Source organism: Pristiophorus japonicus, chromosome 11 (genome assembly GCF_044704955.1).
Source record: "Pristiophorus japonicus isolate sPriJap1 chromosome 11, sPriJap1.hap1, whole genome shotgun sequence".
NCBI classification, from domain to species: Eukaryota; Metazoa; Chordata; class Chondrichthyes; family Pristiophoridae; genus Pristiophorus; species Pristiophorus japonicus.
In genome coordinates, this window is record NC_091987.1 from 63,807,953 (window position 1) to 63,825,653 (window position 17,701).

Below are 17,701 nucleotides of genomic sequence, written 5' to 3' on the forward strand. Positions count from 1 at the left end.
CACTGATGCTGTTGCCTGAACTGCTGAATATTTCCAGCATTTTCTATTTTTATTGCAGATTCCAGCATCTGCAGTATTTTGCCTTTGTATCCCTAACAGGGAATCTTGTTGGCATTTAGATGTGTTGCTACCTGCTGCCAGGCATCCTGACCCACTCATCTCGTCACCCAAAGACTATCTTTTGGAAGCAGCAGTTTCCTCCTCTGGCTCATTTGCTCCAGTAATATGTCCATTGCCCGATCAGAATATATTAGAATAAAATATGATAACTGAATACTCAGGAAATAAACCTCATGGGTAGAAATTATGATGTGGCAAAAGTTAGATACTGCACAGGGCTAGATTATGCTGGCAACTCTTAGAATAGCTAATCACTTGTGTTTGGGCTGTATTTAGTTTTAGCATTGAAAGTTAGTATTCTGACTAAATGTGAGGCAGTATGGGGGCCTTGGATTACCCTGGGAGCTTCACCTCTTGCAGGTACTTGTAGCATTTTAGGTTCTTTTAATAAGATACGTTGTACATTTGGCAGGACTTTTGTTATTTCAATGGCAGGAGATTCATCTAGATTTATGGTTGAATGTGTCAGGCACCTATCACGGAGCCAGATGAACAGCGGCCTTGCTCTCTCCTTCAACGTGAGGTTTTGTGGCAAGTGAAAGTTGTGCTGCTGGATTTATATAATAGAAAGCAGGTCAAGACTTGATATTTCGATATTGTTACTGGTCCATTGTTTAATAATTAAAAGCAAAGATAGCTGCGTGGAAAATGTTACATCTAATTATGTTAATTTAAAAAGAAAGAAAGACTTGTATTTATATAGCGCCTTTCACAACCACCAGACATTCCAAAGCACTTTACGGCCAATAAAGTACTTTTTGAAGAGTAGTCACTGTTGCAATGTAGGAAATTTATAAAAAAACATAGGTACTGATCATTTAACATGTTGTTTTTGTTTAACGTGTGAAATGTCTCCAAAGCTGCCCTACCCTGAAAGTATCGCTTCCATTTCTAATAGACACTGCTATTCGAGGCCTTGCAGGGTTTCCCACGGCTGTAACTCACAGGTTAATAAAGCGTGGGAGTAGTTTCGATCATTCAGGTAGGCTGAGTTTCGGTTAGCTTGATTGCATACCTTTTCAGCCATATCACCATGTCAGCACTAAACAGTGATCAGTGTCATTCCTCACATTCCTTTCATAGTCACAAAGGAAACGCATCCACAAAGCAAACTTCAATGGCCCGCTGAGCACTCTAAGGTTGTACCCTCCTGTACCATTAAAAGTAAAAGGTTAATTCCTTCCTAATTAAACTCAGGCCACAGCCGATTGTCAGACCTGTTCTTTTTTTTTTCTTTGCCTGCAAAACCGTGAGATAGCCCTTGCTTGTAAAAGCCATGTTACTAGTACATTTTTTTCAAAGTCACTCCTATTTGTCTAATGTAGGGCAAAATTATCTCTATTTCTCATTTCAAATGTTTTGTAAAACAATAAGGCAAAGTGCATACTCAAAATATTAATGGAAAAAAGCAAATGTAGTTTTAGGAATACATGCATCATAACTTAAAAAAAGATTATGGTCTAGAAATTGGATAAGGCCCAAAAGCGGGCATGGGCTCCACTCAGCGCTATTTGGCTTTCCCCATTCAAAGTGGTGCAGGCAGCACGCAAAATTCATGCTTCCTGCACATTTACATGATGCATCATCATCATCATAGGCAGTCCCTCAGAATCGAGGAAGATCTGCTTCCACTCCTAAAGTGAGTTCTTTGGTAGCTGAACAGTCCAATACGAGAGCCACAGATCCTGTCACAGGTGGGACAGACATTTGTCGGGGGAAGGAGTGGGGGTGGGACTGATTTACCACCTGCTCCTTCCGCTGCCTGCGCCTGACCTCTTCACGCTTGCAGTGTTGAGATTCGAAGAGCTCAGCGCCCTCCCGGATGCACTTTCTCCACCTAGGGCGGTCTTCGGCCAGGGACTCCCAGGTGTCAGTGGTGATGCCGCACTTCACCAGCGAGGTTTTGAGGATGTCCTTGTAATGTTTCCACTGCCCACCTTTGGCTCGTTTGCCATGAAAGAACTCCGCATAGAGCAATTGCTTAGGGAGCAATTGCAGCGCTGATCTCAGCACTAACCGCGCTACTAATTAGCTTAGCGCTCAATGGGGGCAGCCAATGTTGGGTGTAGTCTACTGGCAAATAAAGTTTGATCTAGGCTCTCTCCACTACTTAAAGGGAAGGTGCTTTGTTGCATCAAAATCTCATTGTCAGGTGAAAAGAAGTCATGGCTCAATACCCGAGAGAAAGGTTGAAACATTTCTCAGAGGCCGCACTGCAAGCCTTGGTCTTGGGGGTCCAACATCGATGGGGTGTCGAATACCCACCTGGGGGCAAGAGGCCTTCAAAAGTAAACAGCAGAAGGGGCAGTAGCACAAACCGTCACTGCGACGAGTGTTGTCCCCAGGATCTGGATCTAGTGCCGCAAAAAGTTTATCGACCTCACACGGCTGGTCAAGGTGAGCGAAGGCTTCAGCAAATGTCCTATCCCACCCTCTGCACCACAGCCTCACACAATGCATCACACCCCCATCACTCACCTAACAACAATCTCTAGCTATCACTACTCGTGCCGCACATTTATAGTTTCACTTCACCCTCACACCCACATCTCACAGCTTGCACATATTGCCAGCTATTCAACCATGGGAGGCACATCACCCTAAAACATTGCACTACACTCTGATACACTTCCATTTCTCTTGAAGGCAATGGTGGATTTTAATCGCCAGGAGCAACAGCAGATGAGAGGCAGCAAAGCGATAATTGAGAGCATAACCGATCTGGAGGAATCAGTGTTGCAAATAATTGGACAGGCTGTGACAGAGTCCATAGCGAGCAGAGAAATTGAAAGCCTTGCTGTTGATGATGGTATGCTGATACCTAACCCTTCCTCTCACACCCCACTTCCCACTTATCCCACAATCTCAACTCACTTACAAGCTGCTGATGCTGTACGTATGCACATCTTGCTTATCCTCCTCCCTCACCACAACCCTGACCGTAGTGCATTTCTGCTTTCAGATACCCAAGAACTGCCAGCAGCCCAGCCTGTCCCTGTGTCATGTATGTACTTTTGGGATCACTAACCAGTAGATGGCGTCACTTTTGGAGGCCATTTGGGCTGCACGCACGTGTGTGCAGCCCAAGTATAAAAGGCCAGCCATTTTGTAGATTAGTCACTTTGGGCCTTGATAAAGCAGAGCCAAGGTTATACCTTTTGGAGTTAAACAGTACTCAGTCTAACAGTTAGTGCATACACAACATTTGGTGATGAGGCAACAAGTACCTTTGCATGCAAAAATGAACACAATTGGATTGTTGGAGAGATTTGTGGAAGGAGAAGATTGGGCAGACTTTTTGAGCCATTTGAGCCAGTTCTTCGTGGCCGACAAAATGGAGGAGGTCAGCGACGCAGATCGGCGCCGGGCGGTGTTCCTCATGGTTTGTGGTCCAAAAAATTATGGTCTGATAAAGAATCTACTCCTGCCTGTGAGTCCAACATAGAAGACGTATGAAGAATTGTGTGCACTGGTACAGGACCACCTTAAGCCAGACAAAGGCATCATCATCTCGAGATACAGATTTTATACGCACGTTCACTTAGAGGGCCAGAATGCGGCGGAATTTGTTGTCGACCTGAGACGTCTAGCGGGACCGTGTAAGTTCGGGGCTGTGTTGGCATACATGCTGAGGGACTTCTTTGTAATCGGAATCAACCACAAGGTGATCCTGCATGAACTACTGCCGATGGAAACGTTGGACTTGAACAGGGTCATCACGATCGCTCAGTCATGCATGACGACGGATAGAAGTCTAAAGCAGATATCAGTGAAAAATTGAAACTCAGCAAGTACTGTAAATATGATTGATTCGGCGGTCGGCAGAGCGGCACCTGGCAGGGCCTACTCGACTGCGTACACGAATCCTGTGGCTGCCCAAAGTCCGCCGGGAATGCATCCAATTTCTCCGTGTTGGCGTTGTGGGAGAAATCATCGTCACCAGCAGAGCCGATTTAAGCAATATAGTTGCAAAGGTGGTCTGAGAGTGGGGCATCTCCAGTGCAAGTGTCCACAGATGAGCAAGCGTGCTGCAACACACCACGTGGAGTATGATGGTCAGACTAACGTGGATCCGGATACGCAATCCGAGATACCAGAGGAGAAAGAGTATGGACTGTACTCGTTCCTAAGAGCAAACTGATAATGATCAACGTGAAATTTAATGGGGTGCCGGTATCGATGGAACTGGACACCGGGGTGAGTCAATCGATACTGGGCCACAGGGCATTCGACAAGCTGTGGGATACTAAGGCTGTGAGGCCCAGGCTGAGTCCAGTCAATGCCAAGTTGCGCACGTACACCAAAGAACTCATAACGGTGATTGGCAGTGCACAATTAAAGTGTCGTATGAAAATGCGGTTCACGAGTTACCGCTATGGATTGTCCGAGGCAATGGCCCACCACTGTTTGGCAGGAACTGGCTTGAAAAAATTAGATGTGATTGGAAAGACATCAAGGCGCTGTCGTCAGAGAAAGATACATGTGCCCAAGTACTGAGCAAGTTTCCCTCACTGTTCGAACCAGGCATTGGCAAGTTCATGGAAGCCAAGGTGCAGATCCACGTGGACTTGGATGCAAGACACATCCATCATAAAGCTCGGGGAGTTGATGAGGGAAAAGGTCGAAATCGAACTGGACAGACTCCAGCGTGAATAGATCATATCACTGGTTGAATTTAATGAATGGGCCAGCCCTATTGTTCCTGTGCTGAAAAGTGATGGCACAGTCAGAGTCTGTGGAGACTACAAGGTTACAACCAACAGGGTTTCGAAACAGGATCAGTACCCGTTACCGAAGGCTGATGACTTGTTTGCAATGCTAGCCGGGGGGAAGTCATTCACCAAACTGGACTTGACATTGGCCTACATGGTACAGGAGCTGGTCAAGACATCAAAGAGACTTACGTGCAGTAACACGCATAAAGGACTGTTTATTTATCACAGGTGCCCTTTTGGAATTCGCTCAGCTGCAGCAATATTTCAGAGGAACATGGAGAGTCTACTGAAGTCCGTTCCCAGAACCGTCGTGTTCCAAGATGACATCCTGATCACAGCTTGTGACTCCAGGGAACCTCTGAACAACCTGGAAGAGGTTTTACATCGCCTGGACAAAGTGGGATTCAGACTGAAACGCTTGAAGTGCGTCTTCATGGCACCAGAGGTCGAATTCCTGGGGAGGAAAATTGCTGCTGACGGCATCAGGCCCACGGATACGAAAACCAAGGCCATCAAGAATGCACCCAAGCCGCAGAATGTGACGGAGCTGCATTCGTTCCTGGGTCTACTCAACTACTTCGGTAACTTCCTACCTAAATTGAGCACCTTATTAGAACCACTGCACATGCTGCTAAGAAAAGGCGACAACTGGGTGTGGGGTGTGTCTCAAGACAGAGCTTTTGAGAAAGCCACTAATCTGCTTTGCTCTAACAAGCTGCTGGTACATTATGACCCATGTAAACGTTTAGTATTGGCCTGTGATGCTTCATCATATGAAATTGGTTGCGTATTCCAATAAGCTAATGAGTCGGGTAAACTTCAACCAGCCGTGTATGCTTCAGAAAGTTTGTCTAAAGCGGAAAGAGCCTACAGCATGGTAGGGAATGAAGCACTAGCCTGTGTGTATGGGGTTAAAAAGATGCATCAGTACCTGTTTGGTCTTCGGTTTGAACTGGAGACAGATCACAAGCCTCTCATTTCACTGTTCTCTGAAAACAAAGGTATCAATACCAATGCTTCATCCCGCATCCAGAGGTGGGCGCTGACATTATCCGCCTATGATTATGTCATTCGCCATAGACCTGACACTGAGAATTGTGCTGATGCTTTGAGCCGTCTGCTGTTGCCCACACCAGAGGTGGAAACGCCACAACCGGCGGACCTATTGTTAGTTATGGATGCTTTTGTGAGTGAAGGAACATAGAAACATAGACAGAGAAAATAGGTGCAGGAGTAGGCCATTCGGCCCTTCTAGCCTGCACCGCCATTCAATGAGTTCATGGCTGAACATGCAACTTCAGTACCCCATTCCTGCTTTCTCACCATACCCCTTGATTCCCCTAGTAGTAAGGACTTCATCTAACTCCTTTTTGAATATATTCAGTGAACTAGCCTCAACAACTTTCTGTGGTAGAGAATTCCACAGGTTCACCACTCTCTGGGTGAAGAAATTCCTCCTCATCTCGGTCCTAAATGGCTTAGCCCTTATCCTTAGACTGTGTCCCCTGGTTCTGGATTCCCCAACATTGGGAACATTCTTCCTGCATCTAACCTGTCTAACCCCATCAGAATTTTATATGTTTCTATGAGGTCCCCTCTCATTCTTCTGAACTCCAGTGAATACAGGCCCAGTTGATCCAGTCTTTCTTGATAGGTCAGTCCCGCCATCCCGGGAATCAGTCTGGTGAACCTTCGCTGCACTCCCTCAATAGCAAGAATGTCCTTCCTCAGGTTAGGAGACCAAAACTGTACACAATACTCCAGGTGTGGCCTCACCAAGGCCCTGTACAACTGTAGCAACACCTCCCTGCCCCTGTACTCAAATCCCCTCGCTATGAAGGCCAACATGCCATTTGCTTTCTTCACCGCCTGCTGTACCTGCATGCCAACCTTCAATGACTGATGTACCATGACACCCAGGTCTCTTTGCACCTCCCCTTTTCCTAATCTGTCACAATTCAGATAATAGTCTGTTTCTCTGTTTTTACCACCAAAGTGGATAACCTCACATTTATCCACATTATACTTCATCTGCCATGCATTTGCCCACTCACCTAACCGATCCAAGTCACTCTGCAGCCTCATAGCATCCTCCTCGCAGCTCACACTGCCATCCAACTTAGTGTCATCCACAAATTTGGAGATACTACATTTAATCCCCTCGTCTAAATCATTAATGTACAGTGTAAACAGCTGGGGCCCCAGCACAGAACCTTGCGGTACCCCACTAGTCACTGCCTGCCATTCTGAAAAGTCCCCATTTACTCCTACTCTTTGCTTCCTGTCTGACAACCAGTTCTCAATCCATGTCAGCACACTACCCCCAATCCCATGTGCTTTAACTTTGCACATTAATCTCTTGTGTGGGACCTTGTCGAAAGCCTTCTGAAAGTCCAAATATACCACATCAACTGGTTCTCCCTTGTCCACTCTACTGGAAACATCCTCAAAAAATTCCAGAAGATTTGTCAAGCATGATTTCCCTTTCACAAATCCATGCTGACTTGGACCTATCATATCACCTCTTTCCAAATGCACTGCTATGACATCCTTAATAATTGATTCCATCATTTTACCCACTACCGATGTCAGGCTGACCGGTCTATAATTCCCTGTTTTCTCTCTCCCTCCTTTTTTAAAAAGTGGGGTTACATTGGCTACCCTCCACTCCATAGGAACTGATCCAGAGTCAATGGAATGTTGGAAAATGACTGTCAATGCATCCACTATTTCCAAGGCCACTTCCTTAAGTACTCTGGGATGCAGTCCATCAGGCCCTGGGGATTTATCGGCCTTCAATCCCATCAGTTTCCCCAATACTATTTCCCGACTAATAAGGATTTCCCTCAGTTCCTACTCCTTACTAGACCCTCCGACCCCTTTTATATCCGGAAGGTTGTTTGTATCCTCCTCAGTGAATACCGAACCAAAGTACTTGTTCAATTGGTCTGCCATTTCTTTGTTACCCGTTATGACTTCCCCTGATTCTGACTGCAGGGGACCTATGTTTGTCTTTACTAACCTTTTTCTCTTTACATACCTATAGAAACTTTTGCAATCCGTCTTAATGTTCCCTGCAAGCTTCTTCTCGTACTCCATTTTCCCTGCCCTAATCAAACCCTTTGTCCTCCTCTGCTGAGTTCTAAATTTCTCCCAGTCCCCGGGTTCGCTGCTATTTCTGGCCAATTTGTATGCCACTTCCTTGGCTTTAATACTATCCCTGATTTCCCTTGATAGCCACGGTTGAGCCACCTTCCCTTTTTTATTTTTACGCCAGACAGGAATGTACAATTGTTGTAGTTCATCCATGCGGTCTCTAAATGTCTGCCATTGCCCATCCACAGTCAACCCCTTCAGTATCATTCGCCAATCTATCCTAGCCAATTCACGCCTCATACCTTCAAAGTTACCCTTCTTTAAGTTCTGGACCATGGTCTCTGAATTAACTGTTTCATTCTCCATCCTAATGCAGAATTCCACCATATTATGGTCACTCTTCCCCAAGGGGCCTCGCACAACGAGATTGCTAATTAATCCTCTCTCATTACACAACACCCAGTCTAAGATGGCCTCCCCCCTAGTTGGTTCCTCGACATATTGGTCTAAAAAACCATCCCTTATGCACTCCAGGAAATCCTCCTCCACCGTATTGCTTCCAGTTTGGTTAACCCAATCGATGTGCATATTAAAGTCACCCATTATAACTGCTGCACCTTTATTGCACGCACCCCTAATTTCATGTTTGATGCCCTCCCCAACATCACTACTACTGTTTGGAGGTCTGTACACAACTCCCACTAACGTTTTTTGCCCTTTGGTATTCTGCAGCTCTACCCATATAGATTCCACATCGTCCAATCTAATTTCCTTCTGAACTATTGCCTTAATTTCCTCCTTAACCAGCAACGCTACCCCACCTCCTTTTCCTTTTATTCTATCTTTCCTGAATGTTGAATACCCCTGGATGTTGAGTTCCCAGCCTTGATCATTCTGGAGCCACGTCTCCGTAATCCCAATCACATCATATTTGTTAACATCTATTTGCACAGTTAATTCATCCACCTTATTGCGGATACTCCTTGCATTAAGACACAAAGCCTTCAGGCTTGTTTTTTTAACACCCTTTGTCCTTTTAGAATTTTGCTGTACAGTGGCCCTTTTTGTTCTTTGCCTTGGGTTTCTCTGCCCTCCACTTTTTCTCATCTCCTTTCTGTCTTTTGCTTTTGCCTCCTTTTTGTTTCCCTCTGTCTCCCTGCATTGGTACCCATCCCCCTGCCATATTAGTTTAAATCCTCCCCAACAGCACTAGCAAACACTCCCCCTAGGACATTGGTTCCGGTCCTGCCCAGGTGCAGACCGTCCGGTTTGTACTGGTCCCACCTCCCCCAGAACTGGTCCCAATGCCCCAGGAATTTGAATCCCTCCCTGCTGCACCACTGCTCAAGCCACGTATTCATCTGCGCTATCCTGCGGTTCCTACTCTGACTATCACGTGGCACTGGTAGCAATCCCGAGATTACTACTTTTGAGGTCCTACTTTTTAATTTACCTCCTAGCTCCTTAAATTCATTTCGTAGGACCTCATCCCTTCTTTTTACCTATGTCGTTGGTACCAATGTGCACCACGACAACTGGCTGATCTCCCTCCCTTTTTAGAATGTCCTACACCCGCTCCGAGACATCCTTGACCCTTGCATCAGGGAGGCAACATACCATCCTGGAGTCTCGGTTGCGGCCGCAGAAATGCCTATCTATTCCCTTTACAATTGAATCCCCTATCACTACCGCTCTCCCACTTTTTTTCCTGCCCTCCTGTGCAGCAGAGCCAGCCATGGTGCCATGAACTTGGCTGCTGCTGCCCTCCCCTGATGAGTCATCCCCCTCAACAGTACCCAAAGCAGTGTATCTGTTTTGCAGGGGGATGACCATAGGGGACTCCTGCACTACCTTCCTTGCACTGCTCTTCCTATTGGTCTTCCATTCCCTATCTGGCTGTGGACCCTTTCCCTGCGGTACGACCAACTCGCTACACGTGATACTCATGTCATTCTCAGCATCGTGGATGCTCCAGAGTGAATCCACCCTCAGCTCCAACTCCGCAACGCGGACCGTCAGGAGCTGGAGGTGGATACACTTCCTGCACACATAGTCGACAGGGACACTGGAGTCATCCCTGAGTTCCCACATGGTACAGGAGGAGCATAACACCCGACCGAGCTCTCCTGCCATGACTTAACCCTTAGATACACTTAAATTGGCAACAACAATGTTAAAAGTTACTCACTGATATCGAAGAGAAAAAAGAAAAACTACTCACCAATCCAGCCAATCACTTACCCTCTTGGCTGTGACGTCACCTTTTGATTTCTTTCTACTTCTTTTTGCCTTCTCCCTGTAGCTGCACAAGTACGCCTTTTATAGGCCTCTCCACGCACCTCCTCGACGCTGCTCCCGACTGCCGCCGACGCTGGGCCCCGGACTCCCTGCTGTGCCTTTTATAGGCCTCTCCACACACCTCCTCGACGCTGCTCCCGACTGCCGCCAACTGCCGCCCCTGTCATGGCTCAACAAGTTAAGACCTGGACCAGCCAGGACCTGATTTTATCGGTGGTGAAGAGTTGCATCCTCAAAGGTGATTGGTCTGCCATACCCAAGCAAATGTGCGAGGAGAGCAAACCTTACATTCGTCGCAAAGACGAACTGTCTATTCGGTCGGATTGTATACTGTGGGGCAATCGTGTTGTTGTGCCCAAGAAAGGGAGAGAGAAATTTGTATGTGAGCTACATAGCACACATCTCGGCATTGTAATGATGAAAGCCATCACCAGATCTCATGTATGGTGGCTGGGAATTGATTCTGAGCTGGAATCATGTGTGCATCAGTGCAACTCTTGCATGCAGCTCAGCAAAACACCAGCGGAATCGCCGCTGTGTCTGTGATCGTAGCCATCCAAACCATGGTCCAGGATCCATATAGACTTTGCAGGTCCCTTCCTGGGGAAGATGTTTTTAGTTGTGGTGGATGCATATTCGAAGTGGATTGAGTGTATAATCATGTCATCCAGCACATCCACAGCTACCATTGAGAATCTCAGTGTCATGTTTGCGACACATGGCCTGCCTGACATCGTTGTTAGCGACAACGGATCGTGCTTCACCAGTCAGGAGTTTCAAGACTTCATGAAACTTAATAGTATTAAACATGTAAGGTCAGCACCGTTCAAACCTGCATCCAATGGGCAAGCAGAATGTGCTGTCCAAATCATAAAGCAGAGTACGAAGCGACTAACCCAAGGGTCACTGCAGACCCGCCTGTCATGCATACTGCTTAGTTACAGGACAAGAGCACACACGCTTACCGGGGTCTCGCCTGCTGAACTAATGATGAAGAGAGGTCTTAAGACCAAGCTATCTCTTGTACACTCTGACTTGAATAATCATGTTGAATATAGAAGACAAAGTCAGCAAGGGTATCACGATCGCGCAGCTGTGTCACGCGATATTTCTGTAAACGATCCTGCGTATGTTCTGAATTATGGTCAGGGTCCCAAGTGGATCGCTGGTACAGTCATGGCCAAGGAGGGCAACAGAGTATTTATTGTCAAGCTCAAAAATGGGCAAACATGCAGGGAACATATGGATCAGACAAAGCTGCGGCACACAGACAAACTGGAACAGTCGGAGGAAGAGACAATCAACAACCAACCAACCTACCCCCAGTCATCAGAGGACTCAGTGGTCATCAGTGAATCGGGACTTTCAATCACTGACATGTTCAATGAAAATGGATTTTCAATCCCTGACATGGCCATTGCCACTCCCACCAGGTCAGCCACCCAGCCACCAGTCACAACAGACTCTGAATACTCACCCAAGGCTGGAGTTGAACTGAGACAGTCAATCCGGGAGCGTAAAACAGCAGACCGTCTCAATTTGTAAAAGACCGTGTTAATATCTCAGAGGGGAATATTGTCTTGTATGTACTTTTGGGATCACTAGCCACTAGATGGCATCACTGTTGGAGGCCATCGGGCTGCACACACACGTGTGTGCAGCCCAAGTATAAAAGGCCAGCCATTTTGTATATTGGTCACTTTGGGCCTTGATAAAGCAGAGCCAAGTGTTATACCTCTTGGAGTTAAACAGTACTCAGTCTAACAGTTATTGCATACACAACACCCTGAACATGAGGAAGACACCGATGGAGGAGAAGAAGATGACGATACACCGGCACTGCATTTGAAACTCACAGACACCAGCTCATAAAATGGCAGTGCGCAAATTTTAGAGGATAGTATAGAGGCGGGATCTGCACGTGGTAGTTCACTGTGAACAGGTGGGCTGCAGCCAGGCCAAGGGGAATGGATGTCTCAGGTGCCAACTCCACGGAGGGTGAGTTTGCGCACTAGTTCTGCTGCACATGACTCAGATGATAACCTCAATGGGGCGGCCTTCAGACAAAGGTGACGGGCATGTACACAGAAGTGCTTGGTGCAATGGCAAGCCTGCCAGAGAGTCTCTAGTCAGTGTCAAGGAGCATGGAGGTGTTCGGCTCCAACATTGCACGAGGTTTTGCCCAGAGTTTGGAGCCTATGATTTCCAGCATGGAAATAATGGGAACTCCATGAGAGACCTTGTGGACCCAAATATGCTGGTAGGTGTGGTAGGCGATCTCGCAGCTTCCATTGCAGCACAGGCAGAAGCGACCAACGTCTCACTGCTGCAGTGGAAGCTCAGACTGCGACCATCATCGCTGGTGTATGAGAGTGTCGAAACCGGCTTGCAGCGTGTCGCAACAGGCCAGCAATTTGTCCTCAAACAGATTACTATGGGGCCAAAATTGAAGAACTTACCGCCCGTTGCCACCGACATTCCTCTGCTTGAACCACCCAGTGCCACTTTCGACATGGTCTGGAGCAGGCGGGAAGGGAGAGCTGCTGGGAAGTGCCCGTTGACGTCAGCGGATGGCCGATGCACGTAAGTCGACTCCCCCCACCAAGGTGCCAGATTGGTGCGGGCGGGAGTCGGCAGCAGGACAGTGGTGGACCGCTGCATGGAGGCTGGTCTGTCCTCAACGCTAAGTGTGAAGATGGAGGAAGACGGGTTAGTGACATTTTTTAAATGTATTTCTTTACAGGGACATACCTGGATGGGGTCCTCTAAAGGTCGTCACATGTTTTGTTTGGATACTTTTTATTTTTAGGTGTTCGACCCTCCATGGGTCCGACTCCATCATCGGCGGCACTTGGGCGGCAAGCGCATTTGCCGCCAAGAATGAGAGCTCGCGCCGACTCCTGCCCAGATTGGCGGCATACGTTGCTGCTTTGCCGCCCGCTGACCTTCGAGGGTCCTGGGTGATGAAAACCCCGCCCAAAGAACAGTCAGGGACCTCGGCAGCCATCGGCGGTCCTTTGGGCAACACTTGGGTGGGCGGGGGCCTTCACCAAATTCGGGACCTATGAATACTGACGAGCCGCCCCGGGGGAGTGGCAGTGGTCCTTGGAGCTAGAACCTGCTGTCCTCTCTCAGGATGACATCATTCGTCCTCCCACCATTGCCAATCCGCCAGTGCCCATGCCACTGCCTGTCAGCCAGCCAGCCCAGGCTACTGCCGCCCATGTCGAGGTGGTGCAGTCTACAGCCGGGCCTTCTAAGTCCAGGGCTGCTCGAGGTTGCCCTACAAGATCATCTGCAGTGTACCCCATGTAAAGTTAGTACCCTTCCACCAGCAATGCTGCAGCCACTGGGGAGCAATTCGTAGGAGCACTAGAGTCGGAAAAGGCACACGAAGGCCAGACACTAAGGGAATGCACAATGTTAATTCATTGTTACTTTATTCTTTTGATTTGAATTTGATAAATTTATGAATTTTGTTTGGAATGTGTGTTTTGTGGTGGCTCTCATTTCAGCTTTGTGCCCAGGAGGATGCTGTGATGCTCTGTGTCAGAGGGATGGTGTTATGTCTTTAATACTCTTATGAATGACTCCACGAGATCTATTATTGTACTTGAGCTGCTGTGACCTTAGTCCCATTTATTGTATCTCCAGAGTGAGGCACAAGCATGGTGGGCAGCCTTTTATACTGGGCCCTGCACACCTATGCAGGTGACCCTCAGGTCTCCCACCACAGTGCCCTCTGGTGGCACACCTTATGTGACTATACAATTAGTATACATACATGACATCACTTTCCCCCAAATCTTTAATGCAAGTTGACTCGTACATTGACGGTGAACTGGGCTTTGCTCTTCCTGGTTGACCATTGGAGGGTCACTTCTAGCTTGGGTGGGTTGGTAGTGAGATTTGTTGCCAGTGGAGGTCTCTGTGGTTTCTGGTTGTGAGTCCATGACTACTCCATTCTCCCCCCCCCACACAGAGATCATGCTAATGGCCCGTTACATGCAAGTTGCATTCCTGGACAACGTGGACCATTTCCCATATCTCGGGAGCCTCTTATCAACAAAGGCAGATATTGATGCGGAGATTCAACATCGCCTCCAGTGTGCCAGTGCAGCCTTCGGCCGTCTGAGGAAAAGAGTGTTTTAAGACCAGGCCCTCAAATCTACCACCAAGCTCATGGTCTACAGGGCAGTAGTAATACCCGCCTTCCTGTATGGATCTGAGGCATGGACGATGTATAGAAGGCACCTCAAGTCGCTGGAGATATATCACAAACGATGTCTCCGCAAGATCCTGCAAATCCTCTAGGAGGACAGGATTGTCCTCGACCAGGCTAACATCCCCAGTATTAAAGCACTGACCATACTCGATCAGCTTTGCTGGGCAGGCCACATAGTTTGCATGCCAGATATGAGACTTCCTAAGCAAATGCTTTATGCGAAGCTCCTTAGTAGTAAATGAGCCAAAGGAGGACAGTGGAAACGTTATAAGGACACCATCAAAGCCTCCCTGGTAAAGTGCGACATCACCACTGACACCTGGGAGACCCTGGTCGAAGATCGCCCGAGGTGGAGAAAGTCCATCTGGGAGGGCGTTGAGCTCTTCGATTCTCAACGCAAAGAGCGTGATGAGGCCAAGCGCAGGCAGCGGAAGGAGTGTGCAGCAAACCAGCTCCACCAATCCCTTCCCTCGACGAATGTCTGTCCTACCTGTAACAGGGTCTGTGGCTCTCGTATCGCACTGTTCAGCCATCAAAGAATTCACTCAGGGAGTGGAAGCAAGTCTTCCTCGATTCCGAGGGACTGCCTATGATGACTTCTCCATTCTCCCCCCCACACAGAGATCATGTTAATGGCCCGTTACAAGCAAGTTGCATTCAAGTTCATCACATGGGTTTTACATTTACATCTTGGTACATTTGTTGGGTGGATTACAGTTGCGATTCTTTTTGTGTGGTACATTTACATGATCAGTACAGGTATATCAGTACAGGTACACAAGAGATCCGGGTCGTCTGGTGGCGGCGCAGAGCCCCATGCTAGTGGGTCTGTGGACGAGGTGAGCTCACTTTGCTCGAGTTACTGGAGTTCAGGGCTCTTGCCGTTTCTCCTAGTGTCGGGCAGGCCCAAAGACAGCTGATGTGTCTGTGATCTCTCTGTCCTTTTCATTTGCATGGTGTCTCTGCTGCTCCCTGGGAAGCGGTCTGAGCGAGTGAGCATTTCGTCTGAGCGACGGTGGGGCTGCCTTGTCTTGTCGAGCAGTTTGCAGGGGACTGCTGACTCGCTTTTCTTGAGGGCACCATTGTGAGCACTCTCTAGTTTGGGATACTGGCTGGTCCAGGTCCCGTTCGGAGGAGCCGTTGCGGGTGACCCTTCGCTCTTGGACAATGCCGTGGTGGCGAGTGGGTTTGTGGGCTGCGCCTTTTCTACCCAGGTGGTGGGCGACAGTGGTCAACTGCGAGCATAGGCGCAGTTTACTGTTTCTGGCCTGTGGCGGTTCATGCCATCGGGTGCCTGCAATGTTAAACCGATCTGAGGCAGGGTATCGCTACCGGTGGCTCTGCTCTCCGGGGATCGTTTACTCTGCGGCTTGTCTACTTCTGTCAGCAGTGGGGACACTTTATGATACATCGTTCTGGTCCCAGGGATGCATGCTACAGCACTGGGTAACCCGCTGGACCTGTATACGACCGTTAGGTGTTCAGCCGCTACATTGGCTGATTGCAATTTGCACCCGACATCGCTCAACAACATTTTGCTCGTTACAGCTGGACTTTTACATTGGTTACCAATTTCAAGCAGTTCATTCAAAAATGATGGTTTGCTGGCCTCCTTTAAAATGGCTTTACTACTTTTACCCCAATCGTCTTCCTTGTGTGGAACCTTGTGTCGTTGCTCCATTAGCACTGCACCTCGTGGTTTGGACGCCATCTTTTCCATGTCCATGATGTCGACTGCCGCGATCTTCTTTCCCAAGGATTCTGCCACTGAAGCTGGGAAGGCACCCTCAGATCCAATCTTCCTCCCCAGGAGTCCGGTCACTGAAATTGGGAAGGTGCATTCGGGTCGTCTCAGCCAGATCATCGCCACGCAGTCATGATGAGCGGTCAGTGCCTCGGGGGCTGCGGGATCTGCTCTCCGGTGCCTGGTTCAACCGAAGGTGGGGGCTTGCTCTGCCTCTGAGCACGGAGGACGTCGATCGCTGGAGGATGAAGTCTTCCCAGTTCCAGTGAATCTTCCCCATCTATCTTCTTCCAAGTAGCGTTTGTCCATCACCTGAAACAATCCACAATGGTAAATTGTGCACCGCGCCATCATGGGATACACTTACATCCGCACTACCAACAACTGATATCAGTTCCTTGGTGTAGGTGCGCAGCTTTGCCTGAACCGGGACCAGCTTAGGTCGTTCAGCCTGATCATTCCATAGCCTCTCAAAGGCTTCCTGGCTCATTACAGACTGACTCGCCCCCATGTCAACTTCCATGAAGACTGGAACACCATTTATTTCGACTTCCATTATCACTGGAGTCTAGCATTGGGCATGCGGGCGATGTGGCCCGCCCACCGGAGCTGATCGAGCGTGGTCAATGTTTCAATGCTGGGGATGTTGGCCTGAGAGAGAACACCAATGTTGGTGCACCTATCCTGCCAGTGGATGTGCAGAATTTTGCAGAGGCAGCATTGGTGGTACTTCTCCAGTGCTTTGAGGTGCCTACTATACATAGTCCATGTCTCTGAAGCATTTAGGAAGGCGGGTATCATTGCTCTGTAAACAATGAGCTTGGTGCCAGGTTTGAGATCCTGGTCGTCGAACACTTTTTATCAGGCGGCCGAAGGCTGCACTAGCACACCGAAGGCGGTGTTTGACTTCGGCATTGATGTCTTCCCTTGCGGATAGTAGGCTCCCAAGGTATGGAAAGTGCTCCACATTGTGCAAAGTCTCATCGTGGATCTTGATAACCGGGGAGCAGTACTGTGTGGTGGGGGCTGGTTGGTAGAGGACCTTTGTCTTATTGATGTTTAATGTGAGTCCCAGACTCTCATACGCTTCAGTGAAGGTGTCAATGATGGTTTGGAGTTCAGACTCCGAGTATGCACAAACACAAGTGTCATCTGCAGATTGTAATTCAAATAGTGCTATTGGGGAGGCCTGCTGTTGAACGCTTGGTCAGCTAGTCGTGATTATGAGAGGGCGTTAAATGGAAGGGTGATGTCCAAAATGACAAATCGTACATCAAATCAGCATTGCACATTCATTGACGTCATGATCTTCCTAATCTAAATATCTGCAGGCAATGGTAGCGCTGTCAACCTCCCCAAAATGTCGTCCACTGCAGGACCAGCCGGAATCAGGCGGAAGCGAGCCGGCTGCCAATTTTAATCAAAATGGGCCTTAACGACTGGCACTATACCCCCAAATTTCTAGGCCATGTTCTCAGGATGTGGCCATAATTATTGCCCATT